Source organism: Strix uralensis, chromosome 5, assembly GCF_047716275.1.
Source record: "Strix uralensis isolate ZFMK-TIS-50842 chromosome 5, bStrUra1, whole genome shotgun sequence".
NCBI classification, from domain to species: Eukaryota; Metazoa; Chordata; class Aves; order Strigiformes; family Strigidae; genus Strix; species Strix uralensis.
Window position 1 is genome coordinate 15,138,679 of NC_133976.1, and position 17,609 is coordinate 15,156,287.

Sequence of the window (17,609 nt, forward strand, 5' to 3'; positions counted from 1 at the left end):
AAAACAGAGAAGATACCAGACTAGAAATTCTATTTAAAAGATGTAAAAAGCTGGATGAGAGTATCAAAAACATTTTGGAGAGTAGGAGGGGAACAGTCCAGAACACCTTCATAACTTCTGTATACATTTCAAAAATAAGGTACAAATTTATTTCTTCTTTATTCTGTACATGGCATATTCAATTTAATAATAATTAGGGAGAAAATAGTTATGGCCTTTTGCTTAGCACCTGAAATGGCTTCAACAACTTACTATTCACCATTTCAAAACAGTCTTCACAATAAAGGACTATTACAGAATTACTTTCTAGAAAAAGAACACTGAGTTTGTGATTTTTACTATATACTACTGATCACTTCCAAACCCACACGCATTCATTTTTTCTTATTACAGACCTGAGACTTTATTCAGTGATCTACACTGGCCAAGTTCTTAAAAAATTTCCCATGAAACTGCAACACTCAACATATACGTGATTTAACCAAAGTTCTGCAATTTTAATATAAAACAGCACAACTGTTATTTTACTTGTAGAGAAACAATAACGAACAGTTGCATATTGTTATGTTCAAGAAAATGTTTTTCTTACCTGAAGAGTTCAAGAATTATCAATGCCAATTATGGTCCACTAGCACTCAGTAAAAAAAAAAAAAGTCTAGATTTACTTAGGCCATTTTCAAATTACAACTGAATCATCTCAAAAATAAAACTTATCTTGAGAATACAAATCGCTACTTTGAGTTCTGCTAGCAGAAGAAGAACCACAGCGAGTCAGATCAAAGTTGAATCTAGTCCATTATCCTATTCCTGACAGTGGCTGAAAGTGGACGTTTGGGAGGAGTACAGGAATGATCAAACATGTGACAACAGCCAAACACTGGCCCAGTCTGCAACAATTCGCTATAGAGACTTCCTGGGCCACAAATGGGATCTTTGTATTTAACAATCCACAGTGAAGTAATTTTCTATGAACTTGTTCAGTCACCTCTTAAACTGATGAAAATTTAACATTAACATCCTGTGGCAAGGACTTCCATGTGCTTAACTGCCCATATTTGAAGAATAATTGTCTTCTGTTTGTTCAGAAACCACCTGCAAGCTTCCTGTATTGGAAGAAACAGTGAAAAAGTATTTATTTACTCTTTTCACGTCACTCACAATTTTACTAATTCCACGCCACTTTGCTCTTTCTGAGATGGCAAGCAGGCACTGAGCGCCACATTTAAAGCATGAGACACTGCTTATTTATCCACTGATCACGATTCCTTTCCCGATAATCCCTAACATCCAACTTACGGTCCTATTATAGTACTGAGCTGTGACTTCCATGGATCCAGTACTCTTCCAATATTGATAATAACTGCACTAGATCCCATCACTAAATGTAAAGGTTTTTTCCCCCCATGAGCTGCATTTTACATTTATTACACTTTTATGTACATTATCTCCCTCTTGTAGCATTTTTTCTGAAATTTTTCAGCAGTACCTCCATTTTACTATCCAGAACAAATCAATACAATCAGTATAAGATTACAACAGGAGGTGGTCCAATTTGTTTCAGCTGCCTCCAGATGCACACTCCTTTACTGCTAAATCTGGGAAAAAAATCCCGAAACCAAATCAAACTGGTTAACATTGCTGTCTCACAAGTTAAAAGTAGTGCACAGAAGAGCCATGAGTGATACAGCTGATGCAAGATAGGGCACGGAATAAACAACAGCAGAAGAATACGCACAGCAGAAAAAGGAATAAATCATCACCTTCCCTTCCTTACTTTTTTTGGTGGCAAGGGAGCTAATCTCCCCACTTTTTCCTTTCCTGGGGCTGCAAGTGGATCTGTGGTTCAGTCATACATCAAGTCAACCTGATCGCTTGCTGTGAGAGAGTCATTCTTGCTCCTTTCTCTCATAGTCCTGGGCATGCAGTCCTGCCCTCTCCTTTCTACCATTTCTGGCACTCATTTATTCACTTCTTTTGGAGGTTGTTCTAACAAGCTGAAGCGTAACAGGCAAGTTGCAAAGTGAGTGCAAATACAGGGATAAGATGATGTGGACAAGACTGCGCAGAAGATGGATTGGTTATTTCAATGGTAATAAGATCTTGGATTTGCTGTTATTCGGTGTATCTTCTGAGTGATATTTATTAGAATTATCTCTTTAGAAACTGTCAGAGTGAAGCTTCTCAACTGACATAGGCTGATCCAAGTTGATGCTTCCAGTGAGAGGGACTGTCCTGCCTTCTGCTTATTTCCAGGCATTTCTTCTGCCTGCATTTGTGCTCACACTGCTATGCTATGTGGCTCCCTAATCCAGATGAAAACCTCCTCCCATCCTCTGTGGTAATTTTCAGGCTGATCAAACCTTGATCCAACTGACTGCATCAAAAGCACCAGTGCCAGCACTAGAGAAGAACAGAAGCAGCAAGTGCTGGGGATAAGGTAAGACTCTGAATGTAGGCTTATGCCAACTGCAAAACTGTGCTCTTGATGTGTATTCTTAATATGAAGTATCTCCTCCATGAAATTTTACACAGAACCTTAAAAACTATTCAGTAACACATACAGTACAAATGGCTTAAAGGGTAAATACACATGGCTCATTATGGACTTCTCACAAAGAACAAAACTCTGAGGTTACATTAAGTCTGGGTGATTCACCCCAACATTTCTCCTGTATCAATACTGAAACAAATATATATACACACACACACATGAATTTTCTCATATTCTCAGTCTGTGCAGTGCAGATGGCCTTGTACTGAAAAACCACTGTCATTCTACGTAGGTTTCAGCAGCATCTTAACTAAGCCTTACTGACCTGATTAATTTGATATTCTGTATCGTGAACTATGATAAAGAAGAAACAGAGCATTTTTTAACAGATACTGACTTTAATAATGTAGAGAATCTATAAATGAGTGAAAATTTTATAAAGATGGGTATTATCTCTATTTTGAGCTGCGATGGCTTGCCAGAGGTAGAAAGCTCTTACTTTTTACTGTATTAACAGGGTTCCTTTGCCAGATGTTGCCTTTCTTCTCAGAGTGAAACTGAATTGCACAATATTTTTAGTCACTGATATTCGAACTATAATTTCTCAGGTTCCTCCTTCATTTAAACTGTTCCAGAGAGAGCAAATGCCATCATCCTCCCCAAGTCACCTTGACAAGGGCTCGGTGAATTGTAAATATTCTTTTCCTACATCCAAACAGGACTATGAGCAGCCCTGTCTCCTGGGATTACTAAACCTTAGATCAAATGTCTTTTCATGCTTGCATGATCTAGCTATGTACTGTTCTAACTTTAAAGCTTAAACATCTTTCCTGCAACAAAAACACAACAGGTTTTGGGCAGAGTGAACTTTAAACAGTTGTTATGGTCTATAATGGGTGCTTTCATGTTTCATATGAGTCTTTGATGGCATTTAGATCTCCAGCTGCTGGCTGATGTACCCAGATCACTGAAATGGGCAAACACACACATAAGATAATTTTCTACGTTTTTTTGGTGGGTTTTTTTCTCTTTCAATTCAGAAAATTTTCCTTAAAATGTTACTGTTGAACCAGGGTTAGTATTTAGAAGAATTTTCTGCTCCAAGACTGGTCTAATAAAGCTATAGTATTGATTACAGATGAGAACAACTTTTCTCATTCCACAAATAACTAGTTGTTGCCATGCTTGATACCCTAAGGAGGATGTTACTTTGTGAACACATCGTTACTTGATATGAATTCTGACAGGACTGCCAATGCCTCGTCTTAGCAATGTTTTCATGTTTAGAAATGCAGAGGCAATGCATCACAGAAGGTGTGTGCTGTACATTCAACCTTCACAGGTGAAAATGCTACACTAGTAACTAACCTACAGCTAAACTAAACTATCAATGGAAATCTCACTTGAATTCCACAGCCAACATGGGACCATAGATGTTAACATCAGCCACCTTCTCCCCTTCTCCTTTCAAGAATGAGGTTCCTGTTGGAGGATTGTAATTATTGTTCCCCAAATATGCGATGCGTCCCCAAAAATATATGTCCCCAAACAGTGATGGCACTGTTGCACATTACACAGTTTTTTAAAATATCAATGGCTATATTCTCAAAACTTTGTCAAACAAAACCAGAATGCCTTAAAAGCCTAACAGTTCCACTCCTGTTAATAAGAACTCCTGAGACAAGAAATTAAATGCCTTATACCACACAGATTAATTGTTGCTGTTGATCTGTGAAACAGACAATAAGAAAGATGCTGGATTAAGTAACACTGAAGAGAGACTGTAAAAATAGAAACTGTCAACATGCAAGGATAGCCAGCTATCCTAGCCACTTTGGAAAGAGGTAATAAAATGTCATGCTCATGATGTTCCTCTCAGACACCCCTAGGATCCAGGAAAAAAACCTCCAAAGTCTCAACTTTCATTCCCCCCAAACTGGAAGAAGTTGGGTGATAAGGCTCTACAAATGAGCCTGTGCTTTGTAGGTGAGCTCTTCTTCCACACTGACCTTAAAGTAGTGGCTAACTTTGTGATTTCTGAGTAGGAACCATATACCCAAGAATACTTGATGATTTTTCTTACTATTGTTTCATTTTAACCTACATTAAACCCAAAATACCCAAGCAGTATGCTAGTCTGAAAATCTCACTATTTAATCATTAAGATGAAAGAAATGTCTCCCTATGTAGCAGGTAGACATTAGAAGGATTACTGAACTCAGTTATGTAGAATTATGCACAAACTTTGATTACTAAATACACTGAAAGACATGCCACATTCTTAAGGTATAAAACAAGCATTCAACTAGGTCAAAATATTCTTTTTTGTCAGAATTTGCATTAAATCCTAAAATTTGAATTGCAACATTTTCTTTTAGCTAATGCTTGTAATGTTTGCAAACTGCAGCTACAACAGCAGGGACTACAACAAAAAAGTCCACAAAACAATGCTGAAGTGTTAAGGCTGACTTAGAACAAGCACAGGAGAATCCTAAATGAATTTTTAATACCTAAACATTAATGCTATGCTAGAAAAAAAGAGAAAAAACACCTCAATAGCTCATGGTATATGCAGTTACTGTCCTGCTCACACGTTATCTGCTCCCATCCAGCATGCAGACTCTGGCACTTACCTGATGCCCCAGTGAACTAACTCAGCTCACTGAGGTGGAAAACTTGGGTGGGCAGAGGGGAGAGGAAGACTGGCACAAGTGAAAAAGCTTTGGCAGGACCACTCATATCAGTTGCAAAACTGTTAGGGTGAGGTCAGCCCTTCTCATGGAACCATACACAAGAGGTTTTTATCACCTGTAGTTCTGTGAGAAGCATAAGGAAACTGAGTAAGCTTGTCATGTCACCAGTACCAAAATCCTGTTACAGACTTTGCCAACCGGAAATCCAGGAAATATCCACCTAGAAGACAGCTGGGACAGCGTAAGGTATCACTAGCTCTCTAGATACTTGTTTCTGTGCTAGAAATCAGCCTTCCTGTAGGAAATTGCACAGAAAAGGAACATGTTCAACTAAGACTATACCCAGAATTAATCCATCCTTAATCCAGGTACTACCAGAGACTGATTCCCTAATAAGCCTATGGGGACCCAAGCAGGGCAGCAGCACTGCTGCATTAACTGAGCAGTCCTCACACTCCCCTGCTCAGTTTGTTACAGGCATCCAGACACACACAGTGTGCACCTGCTAAAAGCTTGAGAACAACTGCTATTTCCCATCGTAACATCAAAAAATTCCAAGAGAGCACAAGCTTCATCAAAAGGTAGATCAAAGTATGTTAAAGAATCATCACAACCATGCCTTAGCTCCCCTCTGATCCACAACCTCATACACAACATGGAGAAATAAAAATGACACTGGTTGTAAGAATGAACAAAATGGCCTAGAAGCTAAAACAGTATGAATACAACAGCGTCTGCTTTGATTGTCACAGGCTGGCATCATTTCAGACACAGCACAATCAGATCCTCAGGGAGAGTAATGACTTCTGGTGCTCTGCCTAAAACCCTAAGGACAATTCAAATACAGTTACTGATGAGTCCTGGAGAAAGATACATCAAGCTTTCCTTGGGCAAGGATGTTATAATCATCAACCTAGGTAAAAGTCTGCCAGAAACAGGAGTACAAGATGGACATACGTACTTACAGTCAATGCGGGTACAAACTAATACAGCTCATTGAAATTAGAGTTTTACCAGCCTCAATCAGTATCTGTTTCTTTCCACTAATGCTTTAATGTTTGCAAACTGCAGGTGTAACAGTGGGGACAACAATAAAAAAAGTCAACAAACCAATGCTGAGGTGTTAAGACTGACTTAAAACAAGTGCAATAGAAGCCCAGATGAATTCTTAAATTCAGTACCTTTTGTCATAAAAAAGCAAGAAATACTCAACTAAGTCAAATATATAACAAATTTTTAAAGATATATTGCATTTACATGTGCCTTTATACTGATACTTTACAGGAAACCATTAAACATAATTTCTCAAAACTGAAGTCTCATTCCTTCTAAAAAGCAAAAACTGGGGGAAAAAAAAAATCCTTCTCTTCGGAGTGTATAAATATCACGTCTTTCCGCTAGTCATCTTTGTTTGGAAGAAACACATATATGCATCTTTCACACTAAGAATCCCAGTCTTTAACAAAAATCAAATCATTTGAAAGAAAACTTTAAATAGACAAATCATAATCATAAAATCAGAGATGTCAGTATCTCCCGTGAATAAAACATTTCCCTTTTGTGTTTATATCCTGGACTTGGACTGTTCTGAAGTATACCAATACAACATCATGCAATTGACTGAAACTGTTTAAAAAAAACAAACCACAAGATAAAAGAGAAACCCTAAGCAACGCACAACACGACTTTGCAAAACAGAGCATATTCAAGAGATTTTTGAAAAAATGAACTAGTCATGTCAGCACACTGGAGTAGTAATTAGCAATAGTTAGACATATTTCCCAAACTAAGTAGCATGAAGCCCATAAAACTAAGAAAAAAAGATACCGACAAAAGATGTATTTATTACAATAGTATAAATATTATACTTTCTTCCCTGTATTTCATGACATTTTTTGCCCTTTAAATTTGACATAAACAGTGCATTTCATGGTATCTAGTAATTGCCTCTTAAGACTTGCATTTTAAAGTCAAATGAAAATACAAAATAAAAGCTGACTTACAAACTCTCAAGTTGTCACCTTCCCATACAGTTAGTGATTCACTCCAAACGAATCACCTCCAATGACACTTTGTTGACATCACCCACCTCTACACAACAGCACTTTAAATCCTCCAATGTGGCACAAGGAAGCCGGCCTGTATTTCACTGAAGTTCTACCAATTTCTATCACATGCAGTGAAATAACATCGTAACTGAAAGCAGAATTCTGCATTGTTGTAAAATTATAGGATTGAATGCTAACAACAGTAACAAACATGCCAAAAAACCAACCAGAAAGAAACTTTAAGACTTTCAATCTTCACTTACATTTTAAATTACAAACCTCTGATTTCGAACTCAGGAAAACTTGATTAAAAAAAGGACTAGATTACTTGAAAAAAAAACCCCAATTTTAAAATTAGATATATCAATACCTTCCCTCCTCTAATCAATTAAACTACTCACCATGAACCATTTACATATGGCTTTGGAAAAAACCTTAGCACAAAGGCATGCTACAGAACATAATTTTTAGTTTATCATCTCAACACTATTTTTAAACAACATAAATTTTGTTAGTCAAAATAAGAAATAATTTTCATAATCCCCAAAACAGTCTGTAGCTGAACTCTGCAGACTGAATATGAAAATCCTGCTGATATCTTTCACTGAGAATTCCACATAATCCCGCTTCCAAAAAAATCACTTTTACTTAAGCAAGAATTTTTTTCTTTGATTACCTATGATTCTTCAACATCTAGGTCATACAGCAGACTACCAGCACTACTTGAAAAGCTGTAACATAGGTTGATGTACTGTAGCCTGTGATCCGTCTATCCAATCAAGGCAAGAAATGGATCAACAGGGGACACAAAATACATGCAGGTGGGGCTAAAAAGGAAGGAGACTATTCTGGTTGATAGTACCAAAGGCTTGCAGTATACACAATATAAATCACCAAGGTTTACATTTGTATAAAAATAGCTGTAGTCTACTAATTATTGTGTGCCTTTCCTAAGAAAAATGCAGTGCCATGTATTTTACAAGTAAATCCTTGTGCACCAATATCCATGCTGACAACCGCATTACACTCAGAATTAGTTTTTACCCATCTCTATTTACAATGAAAGTTCTTGTTTCATTTAAAGATGGAACACTTTAAACATTTATTCCATATCCTCCTTTGGTTTTATAAAAAAGTTTCACTGCCAAACTCCTATCAGTGAGCTATTCAACAAGCTGAGTGTTCAGTTTTTTCTGTAATTTTGAGAATCTGCAGTTTGCATTCCATTACTTTAGAATGAGTTAGTACTAACTTAAAAGATACAAGTCACAGGTAAAAATAACTTTCTAGGTGTGTAACTATGAAGAAATTGTTACAGTTTGCCCAGTTATTACCTCACAGCAGCTTCCACAGAAACCAGAAAGATGGTTTTGTTACCGGTGAATAAAGATGAGATTGCCCAAGAAAAGGGAAAGTTTCTGTATTATGTGGCATACAAGTATATTACTCACATGTGTTGAAGGAGTTAAATTATCACAACTTCAATATAATTCTGTAAAAAGCTTTCTCTGTCACATTTAGGGCTATCAATTTATCATAAATAAGTAAACACCGCCCTCCCAATCTTATTTTAGAATCTGCTGAATGTTTAATAGGTGAAAAGCATAGTTAACTATGAACAACCAGAGCATCAGAATTTAAGATGCAGGAATATTATATGCTTCTGAAATATCCAGAACAGATCACGAACAATAAACACCTCTCTTATTGATCACCTTTGTCTCAGAAGTCTGAAGTCCACCGTAAAATGTCTGCCTACACATCTGAGACCCAATCCCTTGCCTACATGTAAAACAGCTGTACACCAAATACTGAAGTAAATTCTAGAAACACATTGAGGAAAAAGATAAAGAATCAGTATTGTAAAGCTAGTGAAGCCCCAGTTACTGTAGAAGGAGAAACAAATAGCCAAAGAGACAGAACTGAACCAGGCAGATGTCTTTTAGACAGGCTTTTTTTTTTTTTTTTTTACAGAATTTGACCTTATGGCCAATAAATAAGAATATATAGAACAGTTTCAAAGAAAAGCTACATACTCACATGTAAATTACCTGAGTACTAAAAAAGGTGCTTTCAACAAAAAAAGGTGACTAACTGTGCTGGGTTTCTGTGGCAGGGTTTTTTAGTAGTGGGGGAGAGGGCTGCAGCTTCTCGAAGCTCCCCTGGCTCCAAGTCGGACCCGCCTCTGGCCAAGGCTGAGCCAATTAGCGATGGTGGCTGCACCTCTGTGATAATGTCTTTAAGAAGGGGAATCTGGGAGGGGGTTGGGACTTGTGAGGAGACATTATGAGAAGGACACCTATGTGAACACAGAGATCAGTGGAAGGAAGAAGAAAAAGGGAAGGAGGCGTACTGGAGCAGAGACCCCACCCCTGTATCCCGTGGTGAGATGGCAGGGCCGCCCCCCCCTGCCACCATGGAGGTCCCTGGTGGAGCAGAGACTCGCCTGCAGCCTGTGGAGGACCCCACACTGGAGCAGGCGGCTGTGCCCAAAGAAGGCCAGGACTCTGTGGGAAGAAGCCCCCGCTGTTGTAGTTCAGCGCTGGGAGGGCTGAAACATGTGGGGGTGACCCCTGCCGGAGCATCTTGAGAAGAATGCATCCTGTTGGGAGGACTGACAGGGAAGAGTTTGTGGAAGACTGTCTTTCATGAGAGGGATGCCACATGAAGCAGGGGGAAGAATGTAGAAAAAAGCTCCTCCCCCCCTTGGAGGAAGAAGCAGAGGACTGACAGCACCCCCCATCCCCTGCACCACTGGGAAAGGAGGTAGAGATATTGGGAACAAAAGTGTGTCCAGTGAAGAAGGGAGGGGTCAGGGGAGGTGTTTTTAAGATGTGGTAACACTTTTCATTGTAGCATTCTGTCTGTTAAGTCTTGTTGTTAGTGTTTTGAATTAAAGTGATGTTCTTTTTCTTTCCCTAAGGAGCCTGCCTTTTGCCCATGACACTAAGGGGTAAGTCACCCCTCCCTGTCCTTATCTGGATTCCTGAGCCTTTTACTTCATTTTCACCTTCGTGGGGGGGGGGGTGGGGGGGTGGGGGAAGAAGTGAGTGAACAGCTGCTTAGCACTCTCCGTTGCCCCCTGGGCTCAAACCATGACACCAACTAAAAAAGCAACTAGTCTTACGATTACAGTTTACATATAGAAATCAGAAAAAAAAAATTCCTGATGTAAGAAGACTTTATTTTCAAAACCAAAGTAATAGCTTTTAAGAACTCTAGTATGTGTCTTTCCTGTTATAGTTTTAGATGAATTTCAGAAAGCAAGCTTTGTCCAAATACTCTGTTTCCACACAGTCACAGAACAGTTGAGTCTGGAAGGTACCTGTGGAGGTCACCTGGTCCTACCTGACTGCTCAGAGCAGGGTCACCTTGAGCAGGTTGCTCAGGGTCATGTCCAGTTTGGTTTTGAGTATCTCCAGAGACAGAGATTCCACAACCCCTCTGGGCAACCTGTGCCAGTGTTCAACTACCCTCACAATAAGAAGGTTTTCTTATGTCTAAACGGAGTTTACTGTATTAAGAGTTTGTGCCACCACTGAGAAGTCTGTCTTCTTTACACCCACCTGTCACGTATTTATTTATGCACACTGGTAAGATCCCCCTGAACCTTCTGTTCTCCAGACTGAACAACCCCAACTCTCTCAGCCTCTCCTTGTATGATGTTGTCTTTGTGGCCCTTCAGTGGACCCGCTCCAGTATGTCCCTCCAGAGCTGTCTTGTACTGAGGAGCCCAGCACTGGACGCAGCACTCCAGCGTGTCTGACCAGGGCTGAGTAGAGGGGAAGGATCATCTCCCTTGACTTGCCAGCAACTCTCTGCCTCATGTTTTGCTGGCTCATGTTCAATGTGCTGTCTACTAGGTCCTTTTCTGCAAAGCTGCTTTCCAGCTGGTTGGCACCCAGACTGCCCTGGTGCACGGGGTTACTCTTGCCCAGGCGCAGGACCTGGTGTTTCCGTTTTGAACTTCAGAAAGTTTGTGTCAGCCCATTTCTCCAGCCCATCGAGGTCCCTCTGAATAGCAGCACAACCCTTTGGTGCACTAATCATTCCTCCTGGTTTTGTATCCTGTGCAAACTTGCTGAGGGTGCTTGCACTCTGTCTCAGCCAGGTCATTAATTAAGATATTAAACAGTATTGGCCCCAGTAAAGGATGACAGCTGGAGTACACCACAAGTGACTGGACTCCAGCTGGACTTTGTGCCACCAACCACAGCTCTTTAAGCCAAACAGTTCAGCCAGATTTCAATCCACTTCATTGTCTATTTATCTAGCCCAGACTTCCTCAGTTTGTCAATCAAGGTGTCACAGCAGACAGTGCCAGAAGTCTTGCTAAAGTCAAGATAAACAACAGACACTTCTGTTGTTTAATCAGTGTTAAATATATCTTAAGCCTCTAATATTTTTTATCCTTTGGTATATCCTTGGACCATTTTTTGGCTACATCACAATAAATAGTATTTTTTCGCTTGTGAACTCTAGCCATTACAAGCTGATAACTGATTATAAAAGCTTCCTCAGGCATATATATACATGCAGAAGCAAATGAAGCACTACCATATTTTCACGTCTTTAACTTTCACTTCACATAATCTGTATCTCTTTCAATGCATCGGTACTTTAAAATAAATTTTCAAATAACCAGCAAAAAAATCAAAGGCAGGGGATAACAAAGCAAACAGATGACAGAGGACTGTGAGCAGATGGTACCTAAACACAAGAGGGACAACAAGAATGAGGACCAGGGTGGGGGGTAAAGGGAAAGCTCTGGGATAAACCTCCTGTTGTATTATTTGCATATAAAATTCCACTGCAATTGAATCTCAAATTACTTTTTGCAGTCAACAGCACACACATGAACTGCTAGTTGTGGACAAAACAACGAGATCTTAGAAGTAGTTTAGAGAGGCAGGAAGTCATGAGTCTCAAGCTTTCAGGAGCTCCAGCTGACTCATACAGGCTTAGACCAACAGAGCTGGGTGATGAAGCATCATGTGACAATCTAGAGTCAGGCCTTCTAGAGAAGAAAAGCAATCATTTAGAAGGGGAAAAAAAAATAAAAACAAACCAGGACGGACTAAATCTAAACACTCTTGCCCTAGAGAAGTCCAGTGAAGACCTGGCAGAAGCCTGGGAAGACAGATCCTAAAGCAGCTCGCACCTGTCCATGGGAAAGGCCCGACTAGAGCTATTTGCAGTAAAGGGCAGGAGTCTTCAGATGCCACACAATGTGACCTGAGAACAAACTGTAGAGTCCAGAAAGTGAATAAAGGTACTATAACATGCATAAACACTTTTTTTGAAAGTTATGTTTTAGGCATAGCATTGTTATCCTAAAAAAATAATGTCTGTGATCAAGCTGCTCTCTAAAGAATTCTGTATTTGGCTGCAGTCAAGGCTGATGGTTGGGCTGAATACCCTCCTTTTAGTCTAAGTAAAAAAGGAACATTAGGTCTTTTACACAACTGGAGAAAAAAAAGGAAAACTGTCCAAAGCACGCACACATCAAATCCAGTCAGACTGTAAAGTGTGTGAAGAATTAAGAATTTTATAAATAACAATTATGCAATTAAAGGAGGTGGGGGAAAGTGTTGCAGTTATATATGCCTCTGTTTTAAGCAGGAAAAAAAACGGCAAAAACTGCTGTGCCTGTGATCTCAGGAGAGAGTGTTGTGTGGGGTTTTTTGGGTGGTTTTTTGAGTTTTAGGGGTTTTTTTTTAGTACAGTACTTGCTAGACAGGCAGACTTGAAAACATCAGCAAAATAGCTGCTTGTTGCACTTTGTTTCTACTCTGCTCAAGCAAACAGCTCTGTTTACACACTTTGTGAATAAACAGAACTGCACATACACAAAAATCTCACAACCCTCAAATCACATAATCTATTTCTCTTCCTCAGAGAAGCAACTTGGCAAAGCCCCAAGTATTAGCTAGCTCTTAGGCTCTTATAGTAGAAATAATACATGCCAGGTTTTCTGAATGCAGATGTCAGATAGCCAAATATTGGCTAATACACATTGTAGGTCTGTGGTTTTGCCTGCTCAGCTACCTTGCAAAGGAATTGAGCAACCTCTTGATGCTTGCAGGTCAAATTAATGACTGGTCTTCCTGTCCACCTTGGAGACATTACTCCTCTTCTAAACAACAACATATGATTGCTTTTTTTCCTTTTTTAAGCTGGCCCAATAAATACTTTTTGATTGCTATTATCAGACAGCTCTTTTCTGGACCAGAACACATAGAGGCAGGATGGCTAGTCTGAGTTGGTTTATGCCCCAGAACTCCTTACTATTATTATTATGCGTCCCTATGCTCTTACCTCAAATGAGTTTTGCAACAAGCACAGAGGACAAGTTCAGCAGAGCAAGTAGCACTACTTGCTTGCGGTCATTGCTGAGCTTTGCCTTCATTAGATGTATGAGTCTAACATCTCCAGCAGGTCTAAGCCCAAAGTATAGAGTATATATTTAACACATTGTAAGAAGGTACCTCACTTTTCCTTTCCAGAAATATAGGTCTATAAACTGAATAGGAGTTAAGTAGTAGACGAAACTCTGCAATACTAAATTTCCATGAGACTTGAGAACAGACCAAAGGTATTGCGCATTTTGTATCCTCAGCTGATCTCAATCTTTTGGATGCCCATGTCAGATGGCCAAAAATCCAAACACACCAACATCCAGCTTTGACAGGTGTTACTAGGCCTCTGGGAGACCCAGTGTTAAGGTTATCTGATTAAAGGCTAATCATAATAGAAACCAATCCAGCAAAGATCAGCAGAAAAACAATAGGTAGAGAAACCCTAACAACCTAATCAGTGAAAATGGATCACCTGAATCAGCTACTCCCAAGACCATCAATTCAACCATATTCCCCCAGTGTGAAACCCACCAAGATGAGTCAAGGAGGAAACTCTCTCCCCAGAAACACCTTGCAAACTAAAGGTTATTACCTTAATGGGTACCTTATTATGAGACTTATTATGGGATGCAGGGAGGAAGAACATTTTGGGATTGTGTAAAACTTACTGTGGGATTGTGAAAATATGCACGACACTATAAAATGTTTAGGGGAAGGCACTAGAGGCAGAAAAAGACAGGTATAAAGGTGGATAAGAGAAAAACAAGTATGGAAACACAGCAGGAAAAAGAATATATGGGGCAGGTCCAGTGCAAATGGGTGGCTGATCAGTGCACTTGTCTGATTGAGCCCCACCCTTCATCATGACACTCATATTTTGTCTATATGGTCATTAAACCCTACTTCTGTCTTCTTTGTGTATACACTTTCTATTCTGAGTATATACACGTGTGAATTCGAGCCAACTTCAAGCCAGACTGGCCAGCAAGTAGGTAAGAGGTTTAAGAACCAGCAACTGGAGTAAGAACACAAACCGTGGGGGCTCATGGGTCTAGGTGCCAGCAACTGGGGGACACCAATGGGTCAAGGCTTCAGCAACTACATGGACCATTTAAAACCAGCTACTAGGGGGACCCATATAGCATATGTGTGAGTTTCCATGAAAATTCCACAAATGGACTTCCACCCTGAGGAGCTGGAAAGGAGGAACAGGACTGGGCTGTCTGTGCAGATCTTGCTCGATGCTTTGGGTATGTTTATGTGGGTGCCAATAAAAGCACCGGTTTGAGTCTCAGTGTGGCCAGCTGTGTACGCATTTTCTGAATGTGAGCATGTGTGCATGCACACACACCTACGGGCAATAAGCACTCAGTCTCATTTCTGTCCAGCCCTGGGGACACAGAACTGCAGTAGTCTTGCACTCACCTATTTAGCTGGGACAGAAGGTACGCCCCTGGAGCTCAAAGTCCTCCACAATTGGCTACCTCTGACAACTGGCATGGCTGAAAGGACACACACCTTTATCAAGTTTCTTAGCAAAGCTATCAGTAACACTTTGAAGCCTACATCTATAAATCTGCCTTAGATGCAAGTTCGAGGGTCCATACCTGCTTAAGCTGTCCTGGCATCTACTGGAACACACTCCATGCAGTTTTGCTAAGGCATTTTCTAAACCACTGAGTATTTAAATGATAGTAAAAAAATGTATTAGCATTCTCAGGCACCATTCTACTTCAACTGGACGTCCTCTGGTTCTTTTAATAGCCCTTGAATTCCTATGTGCTAAACATGTTTGAAAGGAATCTTGACTGGATCTTTCCTACGTGTTTTCTTTTCAAGTCAGGACTCAGCTGTACACCATTATATGAAAGAGTAGCACAAGTAAATCAAAAATACAGATGAAACAATGTAGATGTAAATTAAATTACAGGAACATATTTAATAAGTTTGCCTTGGAGAAACTTGTAAACACATTTCCATAAAGAGCAACAGCACCTTTAAATACTAGTGGTCTACACAAAAAATCATGCATTCTCTGGCAGCATACTACAGCCATGGTGGCCAAGGAATAGGGTCTACACTAATTCATTGACTCAGTAATCCACCCACAGATATCAAGAGTACTTGTGAGAAAAGGGAAGACTCTTTTCCTTGATCACTGATAATGTTTTTGTGAGTTCTGCATTCTTTAATTTCTGTTGTGAAACAAACATTTTGAGAAAGGTTCTATCTTTTTTTATTTGGCTTTCTAGACTAATACTCTGAAACATTAATTACTTGGGAAGGAGCCAAGTGAGACTTCAAACTAAGTATATAAAGAGCATTTGTACTCTTATTTATATTAAATTAGAATGAAACATTTTAATTGATAAAAATGTACTTCAGAATCACTGGGGTTGATCATCTTTTTCATATTTCTTAGGGAAGTCTTGATCCAAAGCAGTATTAGACTTCTTGGAAGGAGACACTTCTCATAGCTAAAACACCAAGCAGCAGTGGAAATTCCTGATTCTTATCACATACGCAACAGGAGCTGTCAGAAAGGCTTTACACTGTCATACTGGGGATGACAAAGCACCACTCTGAGGAAACCACCACACGTGGTCTCCTATGGCTAAGGTAATCCTTTTATAGAAGGGTTCATAAAGAGCAGAGCTAATTCCAAACATCTTCCATTCTAGTCCATGGCATGGAATAAACAGAGATTGATACGTCTGTCTGGTATGTGGGCATGCCAGGAACTGAATGCTTCTGTGGACAGTGGCCATAGCAGCTGAAGATGACACACAATGAGAATCTGCAGGTCCTGATGCTGTCCGCTGAAACCCGTAGGCATTTCAGACCCCTACTCCACCTCCACAAAAAAAAAAAAAAAAAAAAATCACTGCTGAATATTCTGAATCAGTGGTTACAAAAGAAAATAATACTGTCTCTTTATAGTAGCATTAATGACAAAAACAATTCTCCCAGTTTCTGCCAGAACTACTGCTAATATTTAAGCTTTGACAACACGGAACAAACACGTAGCTTAAGAAGAGTTTCTGCACTCATAGGGCCTTCTTTGCCCCCCAAAATATATACACTGCTCTTCTCCAAGCACAGTAATAGTGAGCAACAGAAGTGAGGACAAATCCCTGCCTTCTTAGGAAGGCTGTGAACATCCCAGTAGATGTGGGGCATAGGAAGTTGCTTCATGAAAGCAAAGCACTGAATTCTTAAAACGTTTCATGTTATTCCAGTGACATTTTGCCAAATAAAAGGTAGCTTTAAGAAATTCTCCTCCCTTCCATGGAATTACACTGCTCCATGTTTTGGAAAAAATGTCTTCAAGATTAACCAGCACAACATTTAAATATAGATGTTTCACAAGCTTTCAAGAGAAGAAAATACAATCTCTTAGTAAATGGAAATCACCAATTTACAGTTATTTGTTTTAGCAGACAAGATAAAGGTAGAATTAGGACACATTTATCAGTACAGAGAGGTTATTTAAAGTGCCTTCTGAACATCCTATTAAACACAGTGGCCAAAATTCCATACAAACAGAACATCTACAGGGGATGTGGTTCTGGCCTTGAACAGTGTCCAGCCATGGCCGAGAAGCAGTCAACCAGCCTGACTGACCTAAAGCTATAATCAGACAAGGAACACTGTGTAGACAAACTTGGTAAAGAATTGGCACCACTTCATTTGTAGCATGTGTAACAGGCAGAGCTTGGAGCTGCACACATTTGTTTCATAATCGGAACTTTAAAAAGAGAGAGAAAGAGTGAAGCAAAAGAAAGGGAAATACAATTCAATATCCATCTAGTCACACTCAGCAGAATGAGTTTGGTAGGCATCCTAGATGCGATGACTTCCATATTTGTTTTTAAGGTAACAGTGACTGGATTTTGTCAGAGAGTTTACCCAAGCCTGAGGGTGAGTCTTGGAAGAAAATACAGAAGAACCTGGGCAGACAGTGGCTCAAGAGTGTAAAATGCCTACAGACAGAACTAGTGAAAGACCTCCTGGTCAC

General features: G+C 39.7%; 1 protein-coding gene across 5 annotated transcripts in view; it reads right to left on the minus strand.

The window, feature by feature from the left end:
- Nucleotides 1–17,609, minus strand: part of SRPK2 (SRSF protein kinase 2) — a 148,795-nt gene that overhangs the window by 77,788 nt on the left and 53,398 nt on the right. The gene's annotated exons all lie outside the window — the stretch shown is intronic.